Source organism: Cupressus sempervirens, chromosome 9 (genome assembly GCF_028749045.1).
Source record: "Cupressus sempervirens isolate cs-2001-9-10 chromosome 9, ASM2874904v1, whole genome shotgun sequence".
Classification (NCBI taxonomy): domain Eukaryota; kingdom Viridiplantae; phylum Streptophyta; class Pinopsida; order Cupressales; family Cupressaceae; genus Cupressus; species Cupressus sempervirens.
Window position 1 is genome coordinate 757,751,550 of NC_143126.1, and position 10,262 is coordinate 757,761,811.

The following is a 10,262-nucleotide window of genomic DNA, read 5'->3' on the forward strand; positions in this document are numbered from 1 at the left end:
TACAAGCCAAGAAAAATGTCAATTGGAGAAAAGTGAAAGAAAATTCTAATGGATGTTGAGTAAGTTAGTAGATGTTGAGCAAGATAATAGATGCTAATTAATTTTTAGTTGATGTCAAGCACCAGTAAAATCCAATTGATACCAAGTGATTTTATAGTAGATTTCAAGTAACACAGTATGTGTCAAGAATCAAAAGATTGATGATGTCAAGCTATTGCATTATGAAAAAGATCAAAGATTCACCAAATAAAAGCTGACAAGCTTTTTTTCCTAGAATTGTGAATTAGGAAGAAGATAAGATTGATGAGTTGGTGGCACAGAATCTTATGTAAATTGTTTTGGAGGTGAATTCAAATGTATTCTAGGAGAAGTTTCTAGAGAAGACAAGATATGGGGTAGATACATTGTATCCTACCTAATCCATCAAAAACCCTAATTTTGGTGATGGATAATGAGTGAGAAATGTGTTCTAATTTCCTATATCTAGGAATGTCTATTCATGAAGCAATAAGTTACAACCTTGATGCAAAAATCTTACAAGGAGAAGGAAAGAGGTTTGCTCCATCAAGTGAACCAAGAGAAGAAGTCTGCAATGGCATGCTAAGCAAGAAGGCTTAAAGAGGATGAATGCTTGAAGGGTGAACAAGTTGTCAGAGCTACAAAGATTAGAAGCCAAGTAGATTTGAGTACTAAATAGTGATTTGTAATCAGCAAGTAAGGTTGTAAGTTGTATCAGATCAAAGCTCTACTATTACTTTCTAACAATTATATTAGCCCAAGGTAAATCCTTTGGAGTGAGGTTGACTTAACAGTCATTAGAAAATCCTTTAACAAGGTGGCATACCAAGTGAATGGCCTAAAAACCTCTAACAAGGCTCACTTTTGACAAGGTTATTGAAATCCCTTAATCGGGTCACATTTAACAATGTGTATTGTAACTTTTAATAGGATTGGCCTTTCATAGGGCATCACTCCAAAAGAGTGAAAAATGAGTAGCATGTTACTGGTGGTTTTCCCCAAATTGGGTTTCTACATTAAATCATTGTGTCAAATGTGCTGATGGATATGTTGTGTTTCATGCTTTACATTTCTACAAGTTGATTTGACAGTAACATATTAGTTTTAGTTAACACACAATGAATGCATGAATAGTTAAGAATTTTTTATGGGTTCAATGAATTGTGAAAATTTTTATGTGTACATATGGACCTTGAATAACTAATTCACCCCCCTCTTAGTTATTCTAAAAAAATTCCAACAATCGGTATTAGAGCCATCTACTTAAGAGGATTAGTTTTAAGGTACTAGAAACACAAAGATGAAGATGTCAAAAAGAGAGGTACCCAAGCTCAAAAGAGATAACTTTCCTACATGGGAAATTTTGATGAAGCTACACCTTAGAGGACTTGGAGATTATGCACAATCTTGCATTGCAATGGAACATGTTGATCTAGCAGGACCCCTAACTGATGAAGATTTGAAGAAAAAGAAAGAACACAATCAAGTGATGTTGGAGATTGCCTCTACCCTAAGCTATGTCAAATTTGATGATATGAAAGGCCTTAAAAGTGCAAAGCACATGTGGGATGCCCTAGACACCATCTGTGGAGGAGACAAAAATGTGCCAATCATATAAGAATGTGCCAAAAATGGGTATTTAGAAACAAGTTAGATGAGACAAAAATGTGATCATCATTTATATAAGGCTATGATGACTGGTACTAAATGTGGTACAAGGCTATGGAATCCAAGACTAGAAGATAAGAATGTGATTAGCACAAAATGGGTATTTAGAAACAAGTTAGATGAGAATGGTGAAGTGACAAGAAACAAACCAAGACTAATTTGCAAAGGGTATGCACAAGAAGAAGGAATTGACTATGGTGAAATGTTTTCCCATGTTGCAAGAATGGAAGGAGTGAGAATTTTGCTTGCTTATACTACGCACAAAGGTTTCAAAGTTTATCAAATGGATGTCAAGTCTTTATTTCTGAATGACATATTAGAAGAAGAAGTTTACATAGAATAGCTAGAAGGTTTTGTTGATAAGAATAATAAGAACATGGTATGCAGATTGCACAAAGCCTTATATGGATTTATACAAGCACCAAGAGCATGGCATGAGAGACTTCATACTTATCTTGTTAAGATTGGATTTGAAAGGATAGATGATAACAACAATTTGTATATGAAAACAAATAAAGAAAAAGGTACACTATTATCTAAAATATTTGTTGATGGCATCATATTTAGAGGACAAGATGCTTTGTGTAAAGACTTTGCAAATCAGATGAACAAGAATTTGAAATGTCAATGTTTGATGAGATCAAATTCTTTGTGGAATTATAAGTTTATTAGATAACATATGGTGTATATATCACTCAATCAAAATATGTCAAAGAGATATTGAAGACGTTTGGACTAGAGGATTCAAAATGAATAAGTACACCTATGGTGACAGCAATCAAGCTTTCAAAGAATGATGATTCAACTACGGTAAATCAAACATTATACAAATCCATGATTGGAAAATTGCAATATGTAGTATACAATAGACCTAATATTACATTAGTTATAGGGATAGTTGCAAGATTCTCTGCTAACCCTAGAGAGAATCACTTGATGGCTATGAAAAGGATAATGAAATACTTGAAAGGAACAAAAGAGTTTGGTTTATACTATAAGAAGAATGAAAAATTTAAACTAAAAGCCTACACTAATGCTGATTGGGCTGAAAATATTGATGATAGAAAGAGCACAAGTGGACAAACATTCCTCTTGGGCAAAAGATTTGTTACATGGACTAGCAAGAAGTAGAGTTGTACTTCTCAGACTACTATTGAAGTAGAGTATGTTGTTACTACTATTGATTTCACAAATATTGTATGGATCAAGCAGATACTTAAAGAAATGAAGGAAGAAATCATAGAACTAGTGACACTTTATTATGATAATACAAGTGCTATCAATATAACAAAGAATCTTGTAATGCATACAAAGACAAAGAACATTGCAATAAAGTATCATTATGTAAGGAGTTGGTTCAATATAAAGAGGTGAAGATGGAATATATTAACAAAAAGGATAAAAAAATTTATATCTTCACAAAAGAATAACCTAAGGGTGCTTATGAATATCTAAGAGGTAAACAAGGGGTAATACCCCTATCGAAGGCTATGTAAAAGATAGAGGGAGCACTCTACATCAAACAATCTGACAATCATTTCATACAAATTGATCTAGTGGATCTTACTTTAGGAATTACCCAAAGTAATTACAAAACTAGAAATAAAAATTAGTCACAAGCAAGGTGACAGAGGGAGAAAATTGAAGAGCCTGCAAAAGCCTATGTCTGCATATAACAAAGATGCCAAGTGTTGAGTATATGTCTTTGGAATTATTGTGAAACAGGGAGAAATTACATTAAACTAATCAATTGCAAGAGGAATGATGGATAAAGTACATCATCAAATGATCAGTTTAGTAAGAAAGAAAGAGGGAGAAAGAAGAAAGAAATCAGAGGAAGGATTAGAACAAAAAAGAGGGAGATATTTTGATATTCTATTGATCCATGAAAGAAGAGAATTAGATAAAGAAGAAACTCAAAGGGTGTTATATTTTGTAACCTAATTAGAAGAAGGAGCTACTAATAGAGGGAGAAGTTTTGATCACAAGTTTTCTTTTTGGTATTGCCTTACTATTTTAACCTAGTTAGTTTGATGGAACAAGATGTTCATCATTTGTTTGACTAGTTGATCAGTTTGGTTTCCCATCAATGCCAAAGAGGGAGATTGTTGATATATTATTGAAAAGATCATTTGAGTGGAAATATTGTTGCAGAAGGTTGTGTGTTTCAATCATTATTTTGTCACTAATGTCAAACCTGCTACATGTTGGTAAGACAATTTCTTATATGTTTCAAGCACTATCACTTAGTTGATTTATGAGGAGGATTTGATCAACAAGATGTAACAAAAGTACCTAAAGGAAAGGTTAGGTTGAGTTATGATTATGTATTGAAGTGCAAAAATTAGTTAAGATAGTGATAGCATAATGTATTGATGATCTACTTGAGGTTACGAAATGACTAGCTACACTTAGAAAGTTCAAAAGAATAAAGGTAAACAAAGTTCATTTTCTGAGCTTGAACAAGTGGATAGTAGGTGATGAGAAAAGTTAGTATAAGCCAAGCAAAAAGTCAGCTAGAGCTAAGTGAAAGAAAATTCTAGTGGATGCCAAGTAAGTTAGTAGATGTCAAGCAAGATAATAGATGTCAAATAATTTTTAGTTGATGTTGAGCACCACTAAAATCCATTTGATGCCAAGAGATTTTATAGTAGATGTTGAGTACCACAATATGTGCCTAGCATTAGAAGTTTGATAATGTCGAGCTATTACATTGTGACAAAGATCGAAGATTTGCCAAATAAAAGTCGACAAGTTTGTCTTATTGGAACTTGTGAATTAGGACAAAGATTAGATTGATGAGTTAGTGGCACAGAATCCTATTAAATCATTTTGGAGGTGAATTTGAATGGATTCTAGGAGAAGTTTCTAGAGAAGACAATGTATGGGGTAGATACATTGTATTCTACCTAATCCATCAAAAACCCTAATTTTGGTGATGGATAATGAGTGGTAAAAGTGTTCTAATTTCCTATATCTAGGAATCTCTAGTCATGAAGTAATAAGTTAGAGAGTCTTGATGTGAAACTCTAACAAGGAGAAGGAAAGGGGTTTGCTTCATCAAGTGACCTAAGAGAAGAAGTCTGCAATGGCATACTAAGAAAGAAAGCTTAAAGAGGATATATGCTTGAAGGTTTAACAAGCTATCAATGGTGTAAAGATTGGAAGCCAAGAAGAGTTGAGGATTGAATAGTGATTTGTAATCAAAAAGTAAGGTTGTAAGTTGTATCAAATCAAAGCTCTATTGTTACTTTCTAATAATTGTATCAGTCTAAGGTAAATCCTTTGGAGTAAGGATGACTTAACCGTCATTGAAAAATCCTTTAACAAGGTGGTTGTCCAAGTGAATGGCCTAAAGTCCTCTAACAAGGCTCACTTTTGATAGTGTGATTGAAATCCCTTAACTAGGTCACATTTAACAATGTGTATTGTAACATTTAATAGGGTTGGCCTTTAACAAGGCATCACTTCAAAAGAGCGAAAAAGGAGTAGCATGTTACTGGTTGATTTTTCCAAATTAGGTTTCCACATTAAATCATTATGTCAAATGTGCTGATCGATATGTTTTCTTTCATGCTTTACATTTCTACAAGTTGATTTCAAAGTAACATATCAGTTTTAGTTAATACACAATGAATGCATGGTAAAGAATTTTTTATGGCTCCATTGAATTGTGAAAAGTTTTATTTGTACATCTAGACCTTGAATAATTGATTCACCCCCCCTCCCTCTCAGTTATTCTAACATAAGATAGCCACAAGTTGACTATTCATAACCCTATATACACCAATATTAAGGGTGTAGCAACATGTGCACTTTCTATGATCTTATGAGTAGTTAGATTCAAAAACTTGTATGCTTTACTTCAACAAGAGTGTCCTAGTAATATGCCTTAAACACCTTTGACATCAAATTTACCTTTCCTAGATTCCTTCAAGATATGACATTTTCTACCAAACACTTTCAAGTAACTTACATTATGTTTGTAGCCATACCATATTTCATGAGGAGTTTGACTTGAGTCTTTCTTCAACTATACTCTTTTCAAGATATTCACTATAGTACTAATTTCTTCCTTCCAATATTTGATTGCAACAATCTTTTCTATCATTAAGGTTCTTGCACAATCCATGATGGATATATTCCTTCTTTCAACTATACCATTCTACTGAGGTGTACTAGGGGCTGATATGTTGGAAATATAAGATAAGCTAGGCTACTAAGAGAGGAGGGGTAAATCCAGAACTAATAAAAAATATTCTTATTTCACCAATTAATCCTTCATATGTATTCTGATCTAATTGCATGCATAAAAAAATAAAAGAATTAAAACATTCACAACACTTTGACACAAGATATGGTGACCATGAAACCTTCCAAATAGAAAGTAAAACCAGGGTGGGGATGATACCCACAAGCATTAGTACTGTAGTATATAGTTGGCCAGTTAAGGCTTACAATGATCACTTCTGGTGATCTTCCTTGCTAGGAGAAATAAGGACTACTAGGTCCACCTTGTAAAAGGATTTACAAAAAATACAATGAAGTATGCACTCAATAAAGAGATTTACAAAAGACTATTAAGTCTACCTTGTGAAAGGATTAAACTGTCTTACCTATTAGGACGAACTAGTGGCTAATCTTTGATCTACAACTTTATTTTTTTAGTAGAGATTATGTTAGAGTGTAATGATCACTTGTTGTGATAGATAAATCGTTGTTGCTCCTTATACTACTTGTATCCTTCTTACTTCACACTTATGCTCTTAGTGTGTCTCATATTCATACTAGTTGTATTATTCTTTGAATGTGATACAATACATTACATTTATACCAATCCAAAATACAATTCATCGAAATTGGCTATAATACAAGTTTCACCAAAATACACAAAGTCAACCCAACTACTAGTACTTGGGTTCTGAAGACAAACTTGGTGAGGTTTTGATATTCAGCAACCATTTTTAACACTTGTTGTCATCATGCTCTTAGTAGACATAGAAGCTCAGTTCATACTAATCACTTCCATGTAGTTTGTACTTGATCAACATTGGTGACTCAGTGAACACTATGAAATGTGACATATAAACTAAATCACTTGGTTGATAGCTTGGTCAACACTATCACTATGAACTTGATATAAATTGAATCACTTAATTAACACATTTGATCTCAAAAAACACTAGAGAAATCAATTTTCACAAAGAAACTTGGTAAACACTATGAAGCTTGGTTTACACTGATAATCACCAACTTGGTAGATACTTCTTGGTGTGAATTGAATACTATTTCTAGAACTCCATAGCAACTTTAGAACTCAATAGAGCCTAAATTAATTGGTTAATATTGTAAACTACAATATAAGCTCGGTAGCTGCTAACCATTTGATTAAGTGTGTGTCACTAATAAATAAACTTAACCATAATGTCAACAATTTCCCCCTTTGGAACTAGTGACAAAAACACTTATCAATCAAAACTAAATTCTCAAAAATTTTAAGTTCAAAAGAATCTTTAGTCTCCATCCTGTGTCTTCAACTTGGTAACATACTCTATTATTGAGATTTTTCAAAATTTCTTTTGTAAGAGATGTTTTCTGATCATTTGTACATGTATATGTATAATATTATGATGCTCTACCATACATATATATACATTTTACTTACTATATATCTCATTTCTTTACATTACATTTTCTATTTTCATCTTCTCCCCCTTTATTACATCTTCTCATTTTCTTGCATCACAATATTATATTACATCTTCTCTTTTCATCTTCTCCCCCTTTTTTACATCTTCTCATTTTCTCCCCCTTTTTGACATTAATGCCAAAGGTGTATGCTACATGGTAATACCAAAATGTGACAATGTAACGCCCCGCCAAGGGATCCAAAAGAATTAACCTAGAGTTTCACTAAGTTTGCTAAACATTTTATTTTTATTTTTTTTAAAGTAAGAATGTATAACATACACATCAAACACATAGTAGCGGAAGCAATAACATGTAATCATCAACAAACATACATCACAAGTTACATTCCTTAAGGATCCCAAGACATTGAGTCACATTTAAATTTAATTAATTCTAAGTCTAACAACTACCTCATACATATGAAAGAATAATTAGAAAGTCCTATGTCCATAATATACATTTGTTCTGAATGCCTCTTGGCAATTTAATTCGGAATGCTCAATCATCCACTGTACATGTTATAGGGTATGAAAGGCTTAAAAGAATATACATATGTAAAGATAAAGATACATCATCCTCAAATCCATGATACAAAGTACAGTAAAATAAATGAAACTAATAACATACCTGATACATCCATACATCCATAATGATAAAACATCTATCATAAAATCTAACCATCCATCATAATAATCCAAGAACATAGTGAAGGTAAATGCCAACCAAGAAAGCTCGAGCCACGGTGACCATGGACGGATCTCAATGGTAAGAGTAAAAAGCACTACCACCCAACCACGTGGAACCTAAATGGACCACTCCCACCGCGCTGAGGAGATAGTCTCAAGTCCCAAACAAGGTATCAAACACAAAAAACAAGTACACTCTAAGTCTAGGAAATCCTAAAAGTATACTAACTCAAAGGTTCCAACATAAAAAGACATCTAGACCCAGAGGCACCACAAAGACACGTAGGAAACCTTCTATGCAAGCGGAAAAGTGTCATCACAAAATTCACGTAGAAGTTACCCGAGCAATCCCTTAGGAATCCCGGGTCCCTAGTGATCCCTGCGGCCACTAGTATCCTCTCGTACTGACGAGGCATACTGCGAAATGCAAGGTCGTAACCAAGCGTTCTCTCTACCCCATCCTAGCCTATACTAGCACTCAAGGCATGGGAGAGAACATACAATTATCTTATTAGGTTCATTTAAGTCAGTATTTAGGTGAGATGTTTTCACTTGTTAACACAACTTACAATGGGTTACTCCAGGTAGCCTCTTAGGGCCCCGATCCCCATTGCAAGCCACTTCCCGACACTACACATAGATAACCTACCCTAGGCTTATGAAATCACAAATCAAAGAATCATAATAAAATCACCTCAGTCCTATACAAGCAACTGAAAAACATCATAAAAGATAAGCCACAAAATTACATCAGTTCTTCATGAGCAACAGGTAAGCATCAAATAATAATCATATGATCACAACAGTTCTCTATCAGTAACTGAAGGCATCAATGATAAATCAAAATACTGATCGAAGACTCCAAAATGGTCAAGTCAACACATGACATTATCAAGAACTTAACAAACACTTCAGTCCTCTCAAGCGACCGAAAGCAATCCAAGTGTAACTGATCGAGACTCAAAAATGGTTATCAAATATAACTGATCGATGACTCAAAAATGGTTATCCAATATAACTGATCGATGACTCAAAAATGGTTAAGTCAGGTATCTTATATACATACACTTCAGCTTCACACCAGGAAATTGGAAGCAATAACAAACAATAAATACAATCATGTCATAGAGCACTCCATCACACTACCATGGTTGGGTTAAGAAAGATCGAGACCAAATCATCATAACATCACATTCACATAATCCCCGAGCCTCTGGTAACAACCTAAACTGGTCAACGCTAGGACAATCTCCAAAAACCCCAAAAGCATAGACAGTATAACAAAACAATACAACTCATATTTAGGGTTTGATTTTAAAAAAATACACATTAGGGTTAAAAGTAAAGTTTCAATTTCATATACATTCCAAGTGATAAGTTTTCGTAATTAACTCTTATAATTAACCCATCTCTATAATAACTTCCATTAAATCTATAATTTAATTCTACAATTTTATCAAATAATATCTATTATTAATTATCTTAATTAAACTACTTTTAATTGAAATAATCAATAATTAATGATCTAACATCTTCATTAATTATTAATTTATTAATATTTAACCAAAAATTAATAAATTAACATTTACAAAAACTACATTAAAATGAATTATTATTTAAATTAATAAATAAAACTTATCAATATAATATTTAATCTAATATTAAAAATTTATTAATAATATTAAACTTGTTAATAATTATAATTATTTAAAAATATTAATTTAAAATTAATATATATTAAAATCACTATTACCAATCTTTATAATTTTAAAAATAATAAATTTAAAAAAAAAACTTTAATGTCAACCTGCGTTTATAGCCCACGCGGCTTTCAACGCTACAGCGGCAGAGTATGCTGCTGCCGCCGACAGCAATACTGCTGCTGCGAGCAGCAGTGTAGTTGCTGCCGCAGCCCCTTATAAAGGGTGCCCACAGCGGTACGGGGGGGTGCGTGGGGTTTCCCACCCCTCCCCACTCCTATTAAAAAATATATAATTTTTTTTTATAATTTACTTTATCATTATGCTTGCAAAAAGTAAAAAAATAAATTTATTTATTTTATAAACTTTTTTTTTAATTTTTAAATAAACTGAATTTAACACACAATTCTTTTCAATATTGATTAAGGTTTAATAATATATGGTTTATTATTATAATATATATAAATTTATTTATATACATATATATATTTTTTAATTT